Source organism: Phyllobates terribilis, unplaced genomic scaffold (genome assembly GCF_046119375.1).
Source record: "Phyllobates terribilis strain yellow unplaced genomic scaffold, ASM4611937v1 Scaffold_2__4_contigs__length_985480577, whole genome shotgun sequence".
Classification (NCBI taxonomy): domain Eukaryota; kingdom Metazoa; phylum Chordata; class Amphibia; order Anura; family Dendrobatidae; genus Phyllobates; species Phyllobates terribilis.
This window is the reverse complement of record NW_027362762.1, coordinates 780,931,427-780,947,787: the sequence shown is the minus strand read 5'-3', so window position 1 is coordinate 780,947,787 and position 16,361 is coordinate 780,931,427. Positions and strand designations below refer to the sequence as shown.

The 16,361-nt window shown below is 46.3% G+C and overlaps 1 protein-coding gene across 2 annotated transcripts in view; it reads left to right on the top strand.

The window, feature by feature from the left end:
• The first annotated feature begins 855 nt into the window (after nt 1-855).
• ASMT (acetylserotonin O-methyltransferase) overlaps nt 856-16,361 on the top strand; it is a 106,651-nt gene continuing 91,145 nt past the window's right edge. Inside the window, exon 1 of one of the 2 annotated variants that reach the window (XM_073667359.1) lies at nt 856-961. The gene's annotated coding sequence lies outside the window, so the exon portion shown is untranslated. Of the gene's footprint in view, nt 962-16,206; nt 16,354-16,361 lie in introns of those variants that run through there. The other variant, XM_073667358.1, reaches the window with a different exon arrangement.

Here is a 16,361-nt window from a genome sequence, read left to right as displayed (position 1 = left end):
TTGATGAGCTTCAAGAGGTAGTCACCGGAAATGGTCTTCCAACAATCTTGAACGAGTTCCCAGAGATGCTTGGCAAAAACACTATGTGAATGCCGTCTAATAGTACAATGTTCTGTAAATATTATAGACTGTGAGCTGTTCGCTCTATTAGGCTGATTTCACATGTCCATTAATCATCTGTATGAGACATCAGACACAACTTTTTTGCTTGGCTAAAAAAAAATAGATTGCAACTGGATCTGTTTTTTTTTTAACCTCCTCACGACCTTGCAATTTTCCTTTTTTGCGTTTCTGTTTTTTGCTCCGCTTCTTTTCAGAGCCATAACTTTTTTATTTTTCTGTCAATATGGCCATATGAATGCTTGTTTTTTGTGGGACGAGTTGTACTTTTGAACGACACCATTGATTTCACCATATTGTGTACTGGAAGATGAGAAATAAATTCCAAGTGCAGTAAAATTGCAAAAAAAGGTGAAATTCCACAATAGTTTTTTGGCTTTTTTATTTACCATGTTCACTAAATGCTAAAAATGACCTGCCATTATTATTCTCCAGGTCATTACAAGTTCGCAGATACCAAACATATATAGGTTTTTTTTTTTTAAGTGGTGAAAAAAAATCCAAAGTTTGTAAGAAAAAAATGGCGTTAATTTCCGAGACTCGTAGCGTCTCCATTTTTAGGGATCTGTGGCTGGGCAAGGGCTTATTTTTTGCACACAGAGCTGACATTTTTATTGATACTGTATTGCATTGCCAAAATGTCTGAGGGGGTGTGTTCTGGCTGACCACGTACCTCCCCTTCAGGTGACTGATCACATGACTGTGACATCATCACAAGTCCTGTGCGCACAGAAGAGATATATATCCAGGTGTTTTTGAAACACAGGGAGTCAAGAGACCTGATCCCTGTGCCTGGGACACCTTTAGCCCGGGAAGGCACGAGGCCTGGAGACCACGTCTGGTGAGCCTTAAACCACAGCTTTGACGGAACAGAGCTGATTGAATCAGCTAGTCCCGGCAAAGGTAAAAGACGGTGCTTGATATGGACATTAATGTTGTTACCTTGCTGAGGACTGTATCTGAAGCCAAGCGGGCATAGCTACCACTGAAAGGCTCTAGAATATTACGTGTGTAACATTCCTGCGAGCCACTGACATGGACTATGTTATAAGCTGTTTATGAGGTTAATAAACTACTGGACTTCAGTTTACTGGAAAACGTTGCATGTATGCTTTAATTGACCACTCATAAACGGTGGACCCTGTCTATAGGATGTTTTAAAGTGCACCTGTCAGCCGAATTGTGCGCTGTAAACCGCATACACTGTCAGGTGGGCTCGGTTATACTGATTAATATGATACCTTGCTTGATGAAATCCGTCCTGTGGTTCTGTTCTTATATAATCTTAATTTTAAGACAGGTGCACTTTAAATGACTTGTCTGTATGTGGATTTTATGTAATGTAATAGTTTTAAGCTGCCTATGCAACTTACTTGTTGGCTTTGTTCAGCCGTCAACCACTCTCTCCGACTCCCCCATTCACATTAACGCTCAGCTGGTCGACCATAGCCGTTAAAGAACTACAGATTGGCTACATGCAAGCCGATTAGGGCTTATTTAATACCCTGGATAGACAGGCTGGACACACTTCCCATGCACACATAATAATCAGTAATATATCAGTAATAGATTATTCTGTGCACATAGACTGTCATTGTTCTCAGTAGCACATACTGGTTACACAGGACAAAGTGCTGCTGAGAATGATGATTTTTAACCTAGTTTAAATGTCACTTCACATGACGGATGGTGTGGTCTGATTAGACAGGTTGATAATTGGGATATGAGTATTCTCAATTATCGGCCATTGTAAATGCATCCTTACTAGTGTTGAGCATTCCGATACTGAAATATCCGGTATCGGCCGATATTCGCAGTATCGGAATTCCGATACTTAATTCCGATACTTTTGCAGTATCGCATACCGGAATCGGAAGTTCCCATAATGCAATGAGCCATTTTCATTTTATTCAGCCAATGAGGATCCTAAGAAGTGTGGGCACATCCTGTTAGGCATGTAGGCATCTTAACTAATGGCATGGCTGTGATTGGCTGCTGAAATGATGTCATGATGCACTATAAAAGCCGCCGCCGCCATTTTGAGCTCACTCTGCTGTGAATTCAGTTAGGGATAGGACGCTGTTGTTCTGAGGGACCGTTTTAGCTACCTATTTGGTCTATTCTGCTTTACCCAAGCTACTTTATAAATCGCTGTGCCTTGCAGTGCTAGTGCACAGTTCTCTGTGCTGTTCACCGCTTTCTGCAAGGTCTCTGTGTGTGAGTGCAGCTCATGCTGTAGTGTGTGCTTCAGCCACATCTGGTTGTAGTGCACTCAGTGTGTGTCACTGCCTCATACATTGTCCTTTATTGCCAATTCATAATTTTTCCTGATATCTCCTATTAGTGTGGTGGTTCCATCCGTATTCAGCTAAATTGGTTCCAAACACACTATATAGGAGTAGATAGAGAAATTTTTTTGGTCTTGCAGCGCTAGTGCACAGTGCTCTGCATCTGTACTGTTCACCGCTGTCTGCAAGGTCTGGTGTGAGTGCAGCTCACCCTGTAGTGTGTGCTTCAATCCCGTCTGGTTGTAGTGCACTCAGTGTGTGTCACTGCCTCATACATTGTCCTTTATTGCCAATTCATAATTTTTCCTGATATCTCCTATTAGTGTGGTGGTTCCATCCGTATTCAGCTAAATTGGTTCCAAACACACTATATAGGAGTAGATAGAGAAATTTTTTTGGTCTTGCAGCACTAGTGCACAGTGCTCTGCATCTGTACTGTTCACCGCTGTCTGCAAGGTCTGGTGTGAGTGCAGCTCACCCTGTAGTGTGTGCTTCAACCCCGTCTGGTTGTAGTGCACTCAGTGTGTGTCACTGCCTCATACATTGTCCTTTATTGCCAATTCATAATTTTTCCTGATATCTCCTATTAGTGTGGTGGTTCCATCCGTATTCAGCTAAATTGGTTCCAAACACACTATATAGGAGTAGATAGAGAAGTTTTTTTGGTCTTGCAGCGCTAGTGCACAGTGCTCTGCATCTGTACTGTTCACCGCTGTCTGCAAGGTCTGGTGTGTGAGTGCAGCTCACCCTGTAGTGTGTGCTTCAACCCCGTCTGGTTGTAGTGCACTCAGTGTGTGTCACTGCCTCATACATTGTCCTTTATTGCCAATTCATAATTTTTCCTGATATCTCCTATTAGTGTGGTGGTTCCATCCGTATTCAGCTAAATTGGTTCCAAACACACTATATAGGAGTAGATAGAGAAATTTTTTTGGTCTTGCAGCACTAGTGCACAGTGCTCTGCATCTGTACTGTTCACCGCTGTCTGCAAGGTCTGGTGTGAGTGCAGCTCACCCTGTAGTGTGTGCTTCAACCCCGTCTGGTTGTAGTGCACTCAGTGTGTGTCACTGCCTCATACATTGTCCTTTATTGCCAATTCATAATTTTTCCTGATATCTCCTATTAGTGTGGTGGTTCCATCCGTATTCAGCTAAATTGGTTCCAAACACACTATATAGGAGTAGATAGAGAAGTTTTTTTGGTCTTGCAGCGCTAGTGCACAGTGCTCTGCATCTGTACTGTTCACCGCTGTCTGCAAGGTCTGGTGTGTGAGTGCAGCTCACCCTGTAGTGTGTGCTTCAACCACGTCTGGTTGTAGTGTACTCAGTGTGTGTCACTGCCTCATACATTGTCCTTTATTGCCAATTCATAATTTTTCCTGATATCTCCTATTAGTGTGGTGGTTCCATCCGTATTCAGCTAAATTGGTTCCAAACACACTATATAGGAGTAGATAGAGAAATTTTTTTGGTCTTGCAGCGCTAGTGCACAGTGCTCTGCATCTGTACTGTTCACCGCTGTCTGCAAGGTCTGATGTGTGAGTGCAGCTCACCCTGTAGTGTGTGCTTCAACCCTGTCTGGTTGTAGTGCACTCAGTGTGTGTCACTGCCTCATACATTGTCCTTTATTGCCAATTCATAATTTTTCCTGATATCTCCTATTAGTGTGGTGGTTCCATCCGTATTCAGCTAAATTGGTTCCAAACACACTATATAGGAGTAGTTAGAGGAGCCTTTCTGCAGCATTGGGCCCTGCAGCCCCAGCCAGATTAGTATTAGCCTATTTTTTGCAGCCTCATCTATTGCATTGTAGGTTACCTTCCTACATTGTAATAGCTACAAAAAGTTTGTGATACTATCGTTATTACATCTTTAGGCACATCCAGTGTCTTTTTGTGACAAAAAAAAACTAAATAAAGTTCACCAAACACTCCACTTTACTGTTGTGTAGGCCACATTAGCTCATATTAAAGTCTAGTCCACACTTTATAAAATTAGTGTTTCTTATACCTGTTAGCAGCTGTTCAGGAATAAGCACACTAAGCCCTTAGTACTTTTCTGCCTATCTTTATCAGTCTACCAAGATGAAGAAGGCAGGGAGTAAGGCATGTGGTCGTGGGCGTGGAGTTTCTGCAGGGAGAGGACGTGAGGATTCTGTGCCTGCAGGGAGAGGACGTGGGGATTCTGTGCCTGCTGCGGGCACCAGTGACTCAGCATCCCCCAGTTTTACCAGGGAACAGTCCTTTATGCGCAGCTTTGTAGGAGCTAGCCGTACCCCACTGCTGCGCGAGGACCAAATTGAAGCCGTTGTCGGATGGATGGCAGCTAACGCATCGACTTCAATTAGTTCCAGATCCTCTCAGGTCCTGAGCACTGAAGAGCACCCATCTGTCTCTTCACCACCTGCCAAATTGCCCAGGCAGTCAGAGAGCCCTGGACAGGAGCCATCTCTACTTCTGTTCTCTGAATTTCTTGGCTTGGAAAGAGGGGGCCAGCCAAGCAGAATTCTAGAATTTGAAGAAGAGGTAGTATGCAGTGATGCGCAACCGTTTTGTCTCTCTGAATCTGAAGAGGCGGGTGGGCCAGTGCCTATGGTCAGCAGCACACCTCAGTACGCATCTGATGATGAGACTCAGGTGCCACTTTCTGGTGCGTACTGTGCTGTCGAGACTACCCAGGATAAGCAGTTGTTTGAAGAGGGTGGTGTAGATGATGAGGTCCTTGACCCATCATGGTGTGAGGGACAGGAAGGTGGTGGGAGCAGCTCTGAGGAAGAGATTCCCCGAACGGCCCAAAAAGGAGGGAGAGGGAGGGGGCAGACTTGGTTGCCTGTAGCCTCCACTTCGGCACCCATTAGGAGCATGGCTCTTCCAAAATCCAAAGCGGGCGCTCCCAAGACTTGCAGTGCCTGGTCCTTTTTTGACACAGTTGCAGATGACATTTGCTTTGTCAAATGCAAGCTGTGTAATCAGAAGGTGAAAAGAGGGAAAAGTGTCAGCAACCTCAATACCACAAATATGTGGAAACATGTGCGGAGCAAGCACGTGGTGGAGTTACAAAAACACACTGAAGACCTAGGCCAACCTACAGCGCCGCCTAGCACCTCTTCAGCTCGTGTTGTAGCCTCTTCCTCCAGCTCACACACAGCTGGTTCGGCTTCCTCACAGGATCGCCATGGAAGAATCTCTGGCACTGTTGTACAGAGACACAGTGTAATTCCACCCACAGCACCACTTTCCCAGTCATCCTCACACTCCCAGGACAGTCTGCAGCCATCGTTAGCACAGGCATGGGAGAAAAGGCGCCCATACTCGGCAAACCACCCCCGAGCACAGGCTCTGAATGCTGGCATTGCTAAACTACTGGCCCTTGAAATGCTATCATTCAGGCTGGTGGAGACTGACATATTCCGTAACTTTATGGCATTGGCAGTCCCACAATACAACGTGCCCAGCCGCTTTTATTTCAGCAGGCAAGCCGTCCCTGCCCTGCAACATCATGTGGAGGGAAAAATTAAACATGCGCTACAAAACGCCGTCAGTAGCAAGGTCCACCTGACCACCGATGCGTGGACCAGTAAGCATGGACAGGGACGATACCTTTCCCTCACTGCCCATTGGGTAAATGTTGTGGAGCCGGGTACAAATCTTGAGAGTGGCGCTGTACGTGTTCTGCCAACTCCAAGGATTGCAGGAATCCAGTCTGTACACATTGACTCCTCCTCATACTCCAGTTCCTCTGAATCTGCGCTGCAGGAGCCGTCACGGTCTACCTCCACATCGATCCGTGAACGGTTACCTGTTATGATGACCGATATGAGCACAGCCGTGGCCAAACGTCAACAGGCCGTATTAAAATTAATTTCTTTGGGGAATCGAAGCCACACAGCGCAGGAGCTCTGGAATGCCATCAAGCAGCAGAGCGACGTGTGGTTTGTGCCAGCGAATCTCCAGCCAGGCATGGTAGTGTGTGACAATGGCCGAAATCTGGTGGCAGCTCTGGGCCTAGGCAACCTCACTCACATCCCATGTCTGGCACATGTGCTCAACTTGGTCGTGCAGAGTTTTTTGAGGGACTATCCGGACCTTGATGCACTGCTTCACAAGGTCCGCATAGAGTGCGCTCACTTGCGGCGTTCCAGCAATGCAAGATCACGCATTGCAGCTCTGCAGCGCCGATTACGTCTTCCGGAACATCGCATCATATGTGACCTACCCACCAGGTGGAATTCAACATTACATATGTTGGAGAGGTTGTGTGAGCAGCAGGCAGCAGTAATGGAGTACCAGCTGCAGCAGGCGCAAACAAGTCGCAGTGCGCGCCGTTCACACTTCACCACCACTGAGTGGGCCTCTATGAAGGACATTTGCCACGTTTTGCGTGCCTTCGATTATTCCACGCGGATGGCGAGTGCAGATGATGCACTAGTCAGCATGACTATCCCTCTTATCTGCCTGCTTGAAAAAACACTGCAAGCACTAAGGGACGAGGTTTTGGAAGAGGTGGAGGATGAGGAGTCACAAATGCCATCTGCTTCTCTACAGTCTGCGCAACGTGGTTCCTCACAAAGGCCTAGGCAGGGGACACTTTGTGAGGAGGATGAGGAGGAGTCAATGGATGAGGAAGACATCTGTCCAGAGGAGGGAGGTACACAATGCTCTAGTAGTCAGTATCTAGAGCGAGGGTGGGGTGATGCAGAGCAGGCAGAGATCACGCCTCAAGCAGGGGACAGCGTTTCTTGGCCAGTTGGCAGTCTGCAGCACATGGTTGATTTCATGCTGCAGTGCCTGAGAAACGACCGCCGCATCGCCCACATTCTCAACACGGCTGATTATTGGGTGTCCACCCTCCTAGATCCTCGCTACCGGGACAACTTACAAAGCCTCATAACACCGTTGAACCGGGAGCGTAAAATGCGGGAGTACCAAGACGCACTGGTGCATTCCATCATGTTCTCCATTCCAACCGAGAGCAGTGCTGCTAGTGCTTTACAAAGCAGCTCAGTGCGTCGAGGCAGTGGAGGAAGCTCTGAACAAAGAGGGAGCAGAAGCAGCGCCTCAGGACAAGGAAAGACCAGTATGGCCGAAATGTGGCAAAGTTTTGTGTCCCCGCCGCCACAAATGTCTACACCATCACAGACGGCTCCAGTCAGCAGGAGGCAACGTTTCCGTCAGATGGTGACAGACTACATGTCTTGCCCTCTTAGTGTACTCCCAGACGGCTCTTCTCCCTTCAAGTTTTGGGTCTGTAAGCTGGATACATGGCCAGAGCTTAGTCAGTATGCATTGGAGGTGCTAGCTTGCCCCGCTGCTAGTGTATTATCGGAACGCGTCTTTAGTGCCGCAGGTGGTGTACTAACAGACCGTCGCATGCGACTATCCTCCGATAACGTTGACCGGCTTACTTTTCTCAAAATGAACAAGGCCTGGATCTCTCATGAATTTGCCAGTCCTCTTCCAGAATAAATAATTGGTTGGCAACAGTATCCAGGTCTCCTGTTCTGTTCATGTTTCTACCACCTGAACTGTAATCCCTGAGCTCCAACACCGCCAGTTGGCGCTCGGAAGTGCCGTCTGCACAGTCAACACTTGCTGCCGTGTTATTGGGGTTCAGTAACGTCAGCTGTTCCCTTGCTGTGCGGACGGCAATTTCTCCTGCTCTGTCCACATTCTCACTACTACAGATTTGAAAGTTTCTCCAATTACACCTCTGGCTCCTCTGTTTTCAGTATTATCCCTGAGCTCCAACACCGCCAGTTGGCGCTCGGAAGTGCCGTCTGCACAGTCAACACTTGCTGCCGTGTTATTGGGGTTCAGTAACGTCAGCTGTTCCCCTGCTGTGCGGACGGCAATTTCTCCTGCTCTGTCCACATTCTCACTACTACAGATTTGAAAGTTTCTCCAATTACACCTCTGGCTCCTCTGTTTTCAGCATTATCCCTGAGCTCCAACACCGCCAGTTGGCGCTCGGAAGTGCCGTCTGCACAGTCAACGCTTGCTGCCGTGTTATTGGGGTTCAGTAACGTCAGCTGATCCCCAGCTGTGTGTCCGGCAAATTCTCCTGCTTTGTCCACATCCACTGTACTACGGATTTAAAACCTCCTCCAAATACACCTCTGGCTCCTCCGTATTTAGTATTTACCCTGGGCTCCAATACCGCTAGTTGCTGCTCAGAAGTGCTGTTTGCACAGTCAACGCTTGCTCCAGTGTTATTGGGGTTCAGTAACGTCAGCTGATCCCCAGCTGTGTGTCCGGCAAATTCTCCTGCTTTGTCCACATCCACTGTACTACGGATTTAAAACCTCCTCCAAATACACCTCTGGCTCCTCCGTTTTTAGTATTTACCCTGGGCTCCAATACCGCTAGTTGCTGCTCAGAAGTGCTGTCTGCACAGTCAACGCTTGCTCCAGTGTTATTGGGGTTCAGTAACGTCAGCTGATCCCCAGCTGTGTGTCAGGCAAATTCTCCTGCTTTGTCCACATCCACTGTACTACGGATTTAAAACCTCCTCCAAATACACCTCTGGCTCCTCCGTTTTTAGTATTTACCCTGGGCTCCAATACCGCTAGTTGCTGCTCAGAAGTGCTGTCTGCACAGTCAACGCTTGCTCCAGTGTTATTGGGTTTCAGTAACGTCAGCTGATCCCCAGCTGTGTGTCCGGCAAATTCTCCTGCTTTGTCCACATCCACTGTACTACGGATTTAAAACCTCCTCCAAATACACCTCTGGCTCCTCCGTTTTTAGTATTTACCCTGGGCTCCAATACCGCTAGTTGCTGCTCAGAAGTGCTGTCTGCACAGTCAATGCTTGCTCCAGTGTTATTGGGGTTCAGTAACGTCAGCTGATCCCCAGCTGTGTGTCCGGCAAATTCTCCTGCTTTGTCCACATCCACTGTACTATGGATTTAAAACCTCCTCCAAATACACCTCTGGCTCCTCCGTTTTTAGTATTTACCCTGGGCTCCAATACCGCTAGTTGCTGCTCAGAAGTGCTGTCTGCACAGTCAACGCTTGCTCCAGTGTTATTGGGGTTCAGTAACGTCAGCTGATCCCCAGCTGTGTGTCCGGCAAATTCTCCTGCTTTGTCCACATCCACTGTACTACGGATTTAAAACCTCCTCCAAATACACCTCTGGCTCCTCCGTTTTTAGTATTTACCCTGGGCTCCAATACCGCTAGTTGCTGCTCAGAAGTGCTGTCTGCACAGTCAATGCTTGCTCCAGTGTTATTGGGGTTCAGTAACGTCAGTTGATCCCCAGCTGTGTGTCCGGCAAATTCTCCTGCTTTGTCCACATCCACTGTACTACGGATTTAAAACTTGCTCCAATTACACCTCTGGCTCCACTCTGTTTTTAGTATTTACCCTGGGTTCCAGCACCGCCAGCTGGTTCTCGGTAGTTCCATTTGCTCTTGTACCTTCTACTACCCATCCGGGTTCCAGTACCGTCAGCTGGTTCTCGGCAGTGACTTTGGCACGGGTACTCCCTCCTGCCCAGCCTGGTTCCAGCACGCCAGCTGTTTCCGGGTAGTGTCAACGTCACTTTGCCTCCAATGCGTTGTCCTGTCGTGTTGCGGTCGGGTTAGCCGACTCTATGGTGCCTGCAGTTTAGGTGACTCCTATGTGGGCTGCGGGATCTGGCAATGAAGGCTGGTTCCATAGTGCCAATAGGACAAGCACCCCCTGTAGGACTGTGGGTTTTGGTAACTGCGGCCGGCTCGCGGCCTTGAACTTTTTTTTACATGGGTACCTTCTGCTACCCATCCGGGTTCCAGTACCGTCAGCTGGTTCTCGGCAGTGCCTTTGGATTAGGTGCCTCCTTCTCGGTATCCAAGTTCCACCAACGTCTGCTGGTCCTTGGTAGTGCTTTCTGGCACAGGTACCTCCTGCTTAGTAACCGAGTTCCAGTACCGTCAGCTGGTCTTCGGCAGTTCCATTGGCTCTTGTACCTTCTGCTACCCATCCGGGTTCCAGTACCGTCAGCTGGTTCTCGGCAGTGACTTTGGCACGGGTACTCCCTCCTGCCCAGCCTGGTTCCAGCACGCCAGCTGTTTCCGGGTAGTGTCAACGTCACTTTGCCTCCAATGCGTTGTCCTGTCGTGTTGCGGTCGGGTTAGCCGACTCTATGGTGCCTGCAGTTTAGGTGACTCCTATGTGGGCTGCGGGATCTGGCAATGAAGGCTGATTCCATAGTGCCAATAGGACAAGCAACCCCTGTAGGACTGTGGGTTTTGGTAACTGCGGCCGGCTCGCGGCCTTGAACTTTTTTTTACATGGGTACCTTCTGCTACCCATCCGGGTTCCAGTACCGTCAGCTGGTTCTCGGCAGTGCCTTTGGATTAGGTGCCTCCTTCTCGGTATCCAAGTTCCACCAATGTCTGCTGGTCCTTGGTAGTGCTTTCTGGCACAGGTACCTCCTGCTTAGTAACCGAGTTCCAGTACCGTCAGCTGGTCTTCGGCAGTTCCTTTGGCTCTTGTACCTTCTGCTACCCATCCGGGTTCCAGTACCGTCAGCTGGTTCTCGGTAGTTCCTCAGCTTTCTTGTACCTTCTGCTACATTTCCAAGTTCAAGCTTTTTGAAATGGTTCTTGGTAATCACTCTAGATCTCCCTGACGAGGACCCTGAAGACGAGGACCCCGAAGATCAACCTTAAGAAGACGAGGACCCCGAAGACGACGACCCTGAATACGAGGACCCTGAAGACCACCCCGAAGAAGACGAGGACCCTGAAGACCACCCCGAAGAAGACGAGGACCCTGAAGACCACCCCGAAGAAGACGAGGACCCTGAAGACGAGGACCCCCGAAGACGACGACCCTGAATACGAGGACCCTGAAGACCAACCCTAAGAAGACGAGGACCCCGAAGACGACGACCCTGAATACGAGGACCCTGAAGACCACCCCGAAGAAGACGAGGACCCTGAAGACCACCCCGAAGAAGACGAGGACCCTGAAGACCACCCCGAAGAAGACGAGGACCCTGAAGACCTCCCCGAAGAAGACGAGGACCCCGAAGACGAGGACCCCCGAAGACGACGACCCTGAAGACCACCCCGAAGAAGACCAAGAAGATGACCCTGAAGAAGTTGACCAAGAGGACAAAGAAGAGAAGACAAGCACCAAGATACAGAAGAACAAGAGACAGAAAGCCAAGAAGCAGAAATACAAGAAGCTGCAGAACAAAAAGCGGAAGAACATTAAGCATAAGACTAAAAATCAGAGCAAAAGATAATATCTAAATTATAAGCAGAAGATGACTAAGCAGTGTATGGGGGTGAGTCCGTTCCTCCTCGTGGTGCCCCTGGAAAAGACCTGCTGCTGCAGGCCAAACTGAACGCGGACAAATCCTGTTGTAAATCTTTTGTGACGGGCAGAACGAAAGGTGTAATGTCCAACCTTTTATAGATAACAACTACAGGAATGCCTGCCACAAATAAGAATATGATGAAGAAGAAGAAGAAGAAGATGAAGAAGTAGAATATGAAGAATGTAAAAAAAAAGAATAATACGAAGAAGGTGAAGAAGAAGAAGATGAAGAAGGTGAAGAAGAAGTGGATGAAAAAGATGCTGAAGATGATGAAAGAGAAAGTGTGGGAGAAGTAAAAAAGAAGGTGAAGAGCATGGAAGTAGTGAAACATAAATATATAAAAATACTTAACATAGTCAATATTTCCGTAACTCAGAACATCTTAAAAAAAAAAAATTAATTCCTGCTATTCCATTTGATTGAGCTAAACCTCTATGCCTTTATTGTCTCCCCCACCTCCCCCAATACATTCTACATTATTCTTAGTTGTTTTCTTTCATGTAGAATTAACCTACAAGGAAAGAAAGGGTTTATTTTCATTCCGATATTTCTGTCCCATTGACTTGCATTGGTTTCCGGTATCGGAATCGGCGATATCCGATACTTTTTCGGTATCGGTCCGATCCAATCCGATCCGATATTTCCCGATATCGGAAGGTATCGCTCAACACTAATCCTTACACATAATGTCAGGAAAGTGTCAAGTGACCCTCATACTCATTAGCTGATGAGTTAATCCTACTAAATTGGCAGGTTTGGTCAACTTTAGGTCTCGTTCGGATGACCGTGTTTTCTTCCTGTGTTCTGTCCATGTGCATAAATGGACTATTAGAACCCTGTGTCCTAGTGCGCATGGTTTATTTTCCACACAGACTGCATAGTAAAAATCCTAACATGCCCTATTCTGGTCTGATTTATAGACCAAAGTAGTGTATGCAATGCAGAAGGCAGCTCTGACACATGTCTGCAATATGAATGAGAAAATGCATGAAGCCTCACAATTAATACCAAAAAGAAAGGAGGATTGGAGTCCCAAATCATAGCTATATATCAAAAAATAACACCTCCAAGGGCGTGATCTGAGCCAAAGCTAAACATTTAATATAAAAAAAACGCTCAGAATTCAATCATATCATCCATAGCTTCATTAGTAAACAATTTAAACTTTATTGATTAATCAGGAATTCAAAACACCATAAAAATTGGACAAGACTAAAGACACAACAAATTAAAAAGCGAGATGGTGCATGCAGAGATACAGGAGATGTTAATAAATATTACATTATGTGATAAATTTCAGAAAAAAGTTCATAAAGCAAACTGCGGGTCAATATGATCAGAACTTTAAAATGACATAGCGCTATCAAATATTAAAGTGGTATAGTGCCAAAATAAATTAATCCACAGTTTGTAGTATGAAGAGGAGCACTATTTTTCATAGATAAATCAGATATAATTTACATAATTTCACAATTAGTCATCATGGGGGATATCAACATTGATTATATAAATACAAAGTCTTCAGAAGTAAGTATGTAAAGTGCAGTGCACAGAGAATCCTAACCTAAAATGACATAGTGCAATAATGAACCCCTCATGCAGCGCTGACATGTAATGCTACATGGAGCAAAGCATTTGTTGGTATACCTGTATTCATATCGCAACCACACGCACAGGATGGATGAACTCCAACGCGCGTTTCACAAATACCCTTCCTCAGGGAGTGACAATAAGTAGGGGATAAAGCATGACATATATACCCTGGGTTAATTAACAGTTTCGATCTCCACTGGACGCTGATTAAATCCGCATTTTGTGCCTGTCATTGGCCCGCTTTGTGAGATGGTCATCTGAACACAGGCATAGTCTAATGTATATGGGGGTCTTTTATCAACAGGACTCTGCATCACAATGTTAATAGACTTAAAGGGGTTATTCGACATTATGCTACAAGTCTGCAGTCACTCTATGTGACAGATGGTTTAGTGCGTATCATTTACTTCGGTCTGCCTGTGTGCATAGGCTATTATACTGCCAATCGGTAAAGGTTTAGCGATCAGTGGTTGTTTAGTTTCGCCAGTCGGTAAGTGTAAACAGGAACCTTAAGGCCCCCGTACACATTAGACTGTTGTCTGCACCTGCCAGTTTCTACGGGTTTGGCCAACAGTCTAATGTATATGGGTGTACTGGCTGACTGATGGTCAGGAGAGATGTTAATCAGCACTGTTTTCTGGAGATAGGCTGCCGGCCGACGTGACAGCCAGTGGCTTTCTCATAGAGAACACAGGATCACTTGGCCCAGCAAACACTCCTGTGTAAGGGAGAGATGGCCGTGATCACTGTCAACGAAACGATCGGCCGAAACAACGTTCAGCCAACAGCCATCTAATGTGTATGGTCGCTTTTATGTGTTTTGTTAATTAACACCATGTGACACATCTGCAATATCCTGGGTCCTGGGTATGTAATGTGCCATTTGCACAAGTTACAAGGTTTAATCCTTTTACTGCCTACCTAAACACATCATTTTCAGCTATAAGGATGCAATGAAAGGGTTAACACTCCTGTCTAGTGATGAGCGGACCAGTGGATGCTCAGGTTCGGCGGGTTTGACGTAGCTACAGTTAAAAATTCGATCCTAACTTGACCCCGAATCCAATAAAACTCAATGTGGACCCGAACTTAGTTGTGTAAAAATGGCTGTAAAAGTAAGTAAGGGTTAGGGGACTGCAAAAAGAAGCTAAATGGGGGTAAGTGCAGGACAATCGCTTGGATAGGAAAATGACTTAAAATAACATTGAATTAAAAAAAAAGAAAAAAATTATAATCTTGAACCAGGAGGCAAAGGTCCAAGTGGAGCAGGAGGTTTAGGAGGAGGTGAAGGTGGCAGTGTAGGTCGAAGAGGCGGAGGAGGAGGTAGCCAACACTGTTTTTTGTTTATTATTATTTTTATTGATTTTTTTGTAGGGGTACTCTCAAAACGGGCAGTCTAATAACCTGCTGGCCACTCTCTCTCTCTGTATACAAACTGTGTAATAGTTTTTTGGATTGAAAACCATGAAGAGAGCATCACATAAGAGATGTGACCATGTTGCTCGTGGTGGTGTTGTAGCTGCTGCAGGGAAAGAGAGGGCATGGTCGATCTGTGTTTGTTACGCGCCCTAATGAAACACCTTCCTCTGCTGCAAACAGGCGACAGGATGTTCTGCGTAATTTCATAGGCCCGAGTACCGTTGGATGTATGTTGAGGCCAGAACAAGTAGAGGTGGTTTTAGATTGGTTGGCTCAGAGTGCCTTCAGTCCCTTTGCTTTGTCTTCCACCTGATGTCAATTATTTATTTCTCAGACTACTCGAAAACGCACAGCGGTCCTGAAAAATTGTTTCTTTGGCCTACAAATGGCAATGAAATGGCTGATGCCAATTATTTATTTGCAACAGTACTAGAAAACACACAGTGGCTTTAAGGAATAGTACTCCCACAAGTGGGGGGTTCAGAGTACACATAGCAGTCCAGAAAAATTATTTCTTTGGCCTACAAATGGCAACCAGATGGCTGATGCCAATTATGTATTTGCAGCACTACTAGAAAACACACAACGGTCCAGAAAAATTATTTATTTGGCCTAAAAATGGCAACAAGATGGCTGACGTCAATTATTTATTTCTCAGACTACTAGAAAACACATAGCTGTCCTGAAAAATTATTTATCTGGCCCACAAATGGCAACGAGATAGCTGATGCCAATTATTTATTTGCAACAGTACTAGAAAATACACAGCGGCTTAAAGGAACAGTACTCCCACTTGCGTGGGGGTGCAGAGTACACAGCGGCTTGAAGAAACAGTACTTTGACAGATGGGGGGGACAGAATACACACAGTGGCCAAAAGGGACAGTACTCCCACAGGTGGGGGGTGCAGAGTACACATGGCGGCTTGAAGGAACAGTACTCCCACAGGTGGAGGGTGCAGAGTGAACACAGTGGTTTAAAGACACAGTACTCTCACAGGTGGGGTTGCAGAATACACACAGTGGTTTAAAGGCACAGTATTCTCACAGGTGGAGTTGCAGAGTACACACAGCGGCTTAAAGGCACAGTACTTTTACAGTCGGGGGTGTAGAGTACACACAGCAGTTGTCGGCACAGTTATCCCACAGATATCGGTTGTAGAGCACACACAGCAGCTTTTGACACAGTACTCCCACAGATGTAGGTTGCAAAGTAATTACTATTACCGTACTAAATGTACTACTATAAGTGTAACATTTTGTCTAATTTAACTGTAACCCACAATGTTATGTGTATCGAGGAAATCATCCAGCCCCTTTTGAAAGCTGTTATAGTGTCTGCCATCACTACCTCTTGTGGTAGGGTATTTCACAGTCTGACTGCTCTCACTGTAAAGAACCCTTTCCTGTTTATGTGCCGGAATCGCTTTTCTTCTACCTGTAATGAGTGCCCCATTCCATCAGGAAATGAATTACAGAGTGAGTACCTTTCTAATCTTTCGGATCTCTATTGAACAAAGTACAACGCTCTGGAGGACAGTTCATTTGGAGCAAACAAAAATCATCATGTGGATATATCCATATGAATTTTCATATGGCACAGGTCATAAGTGCCAGAAGATAACAAAAGGTAGGAAA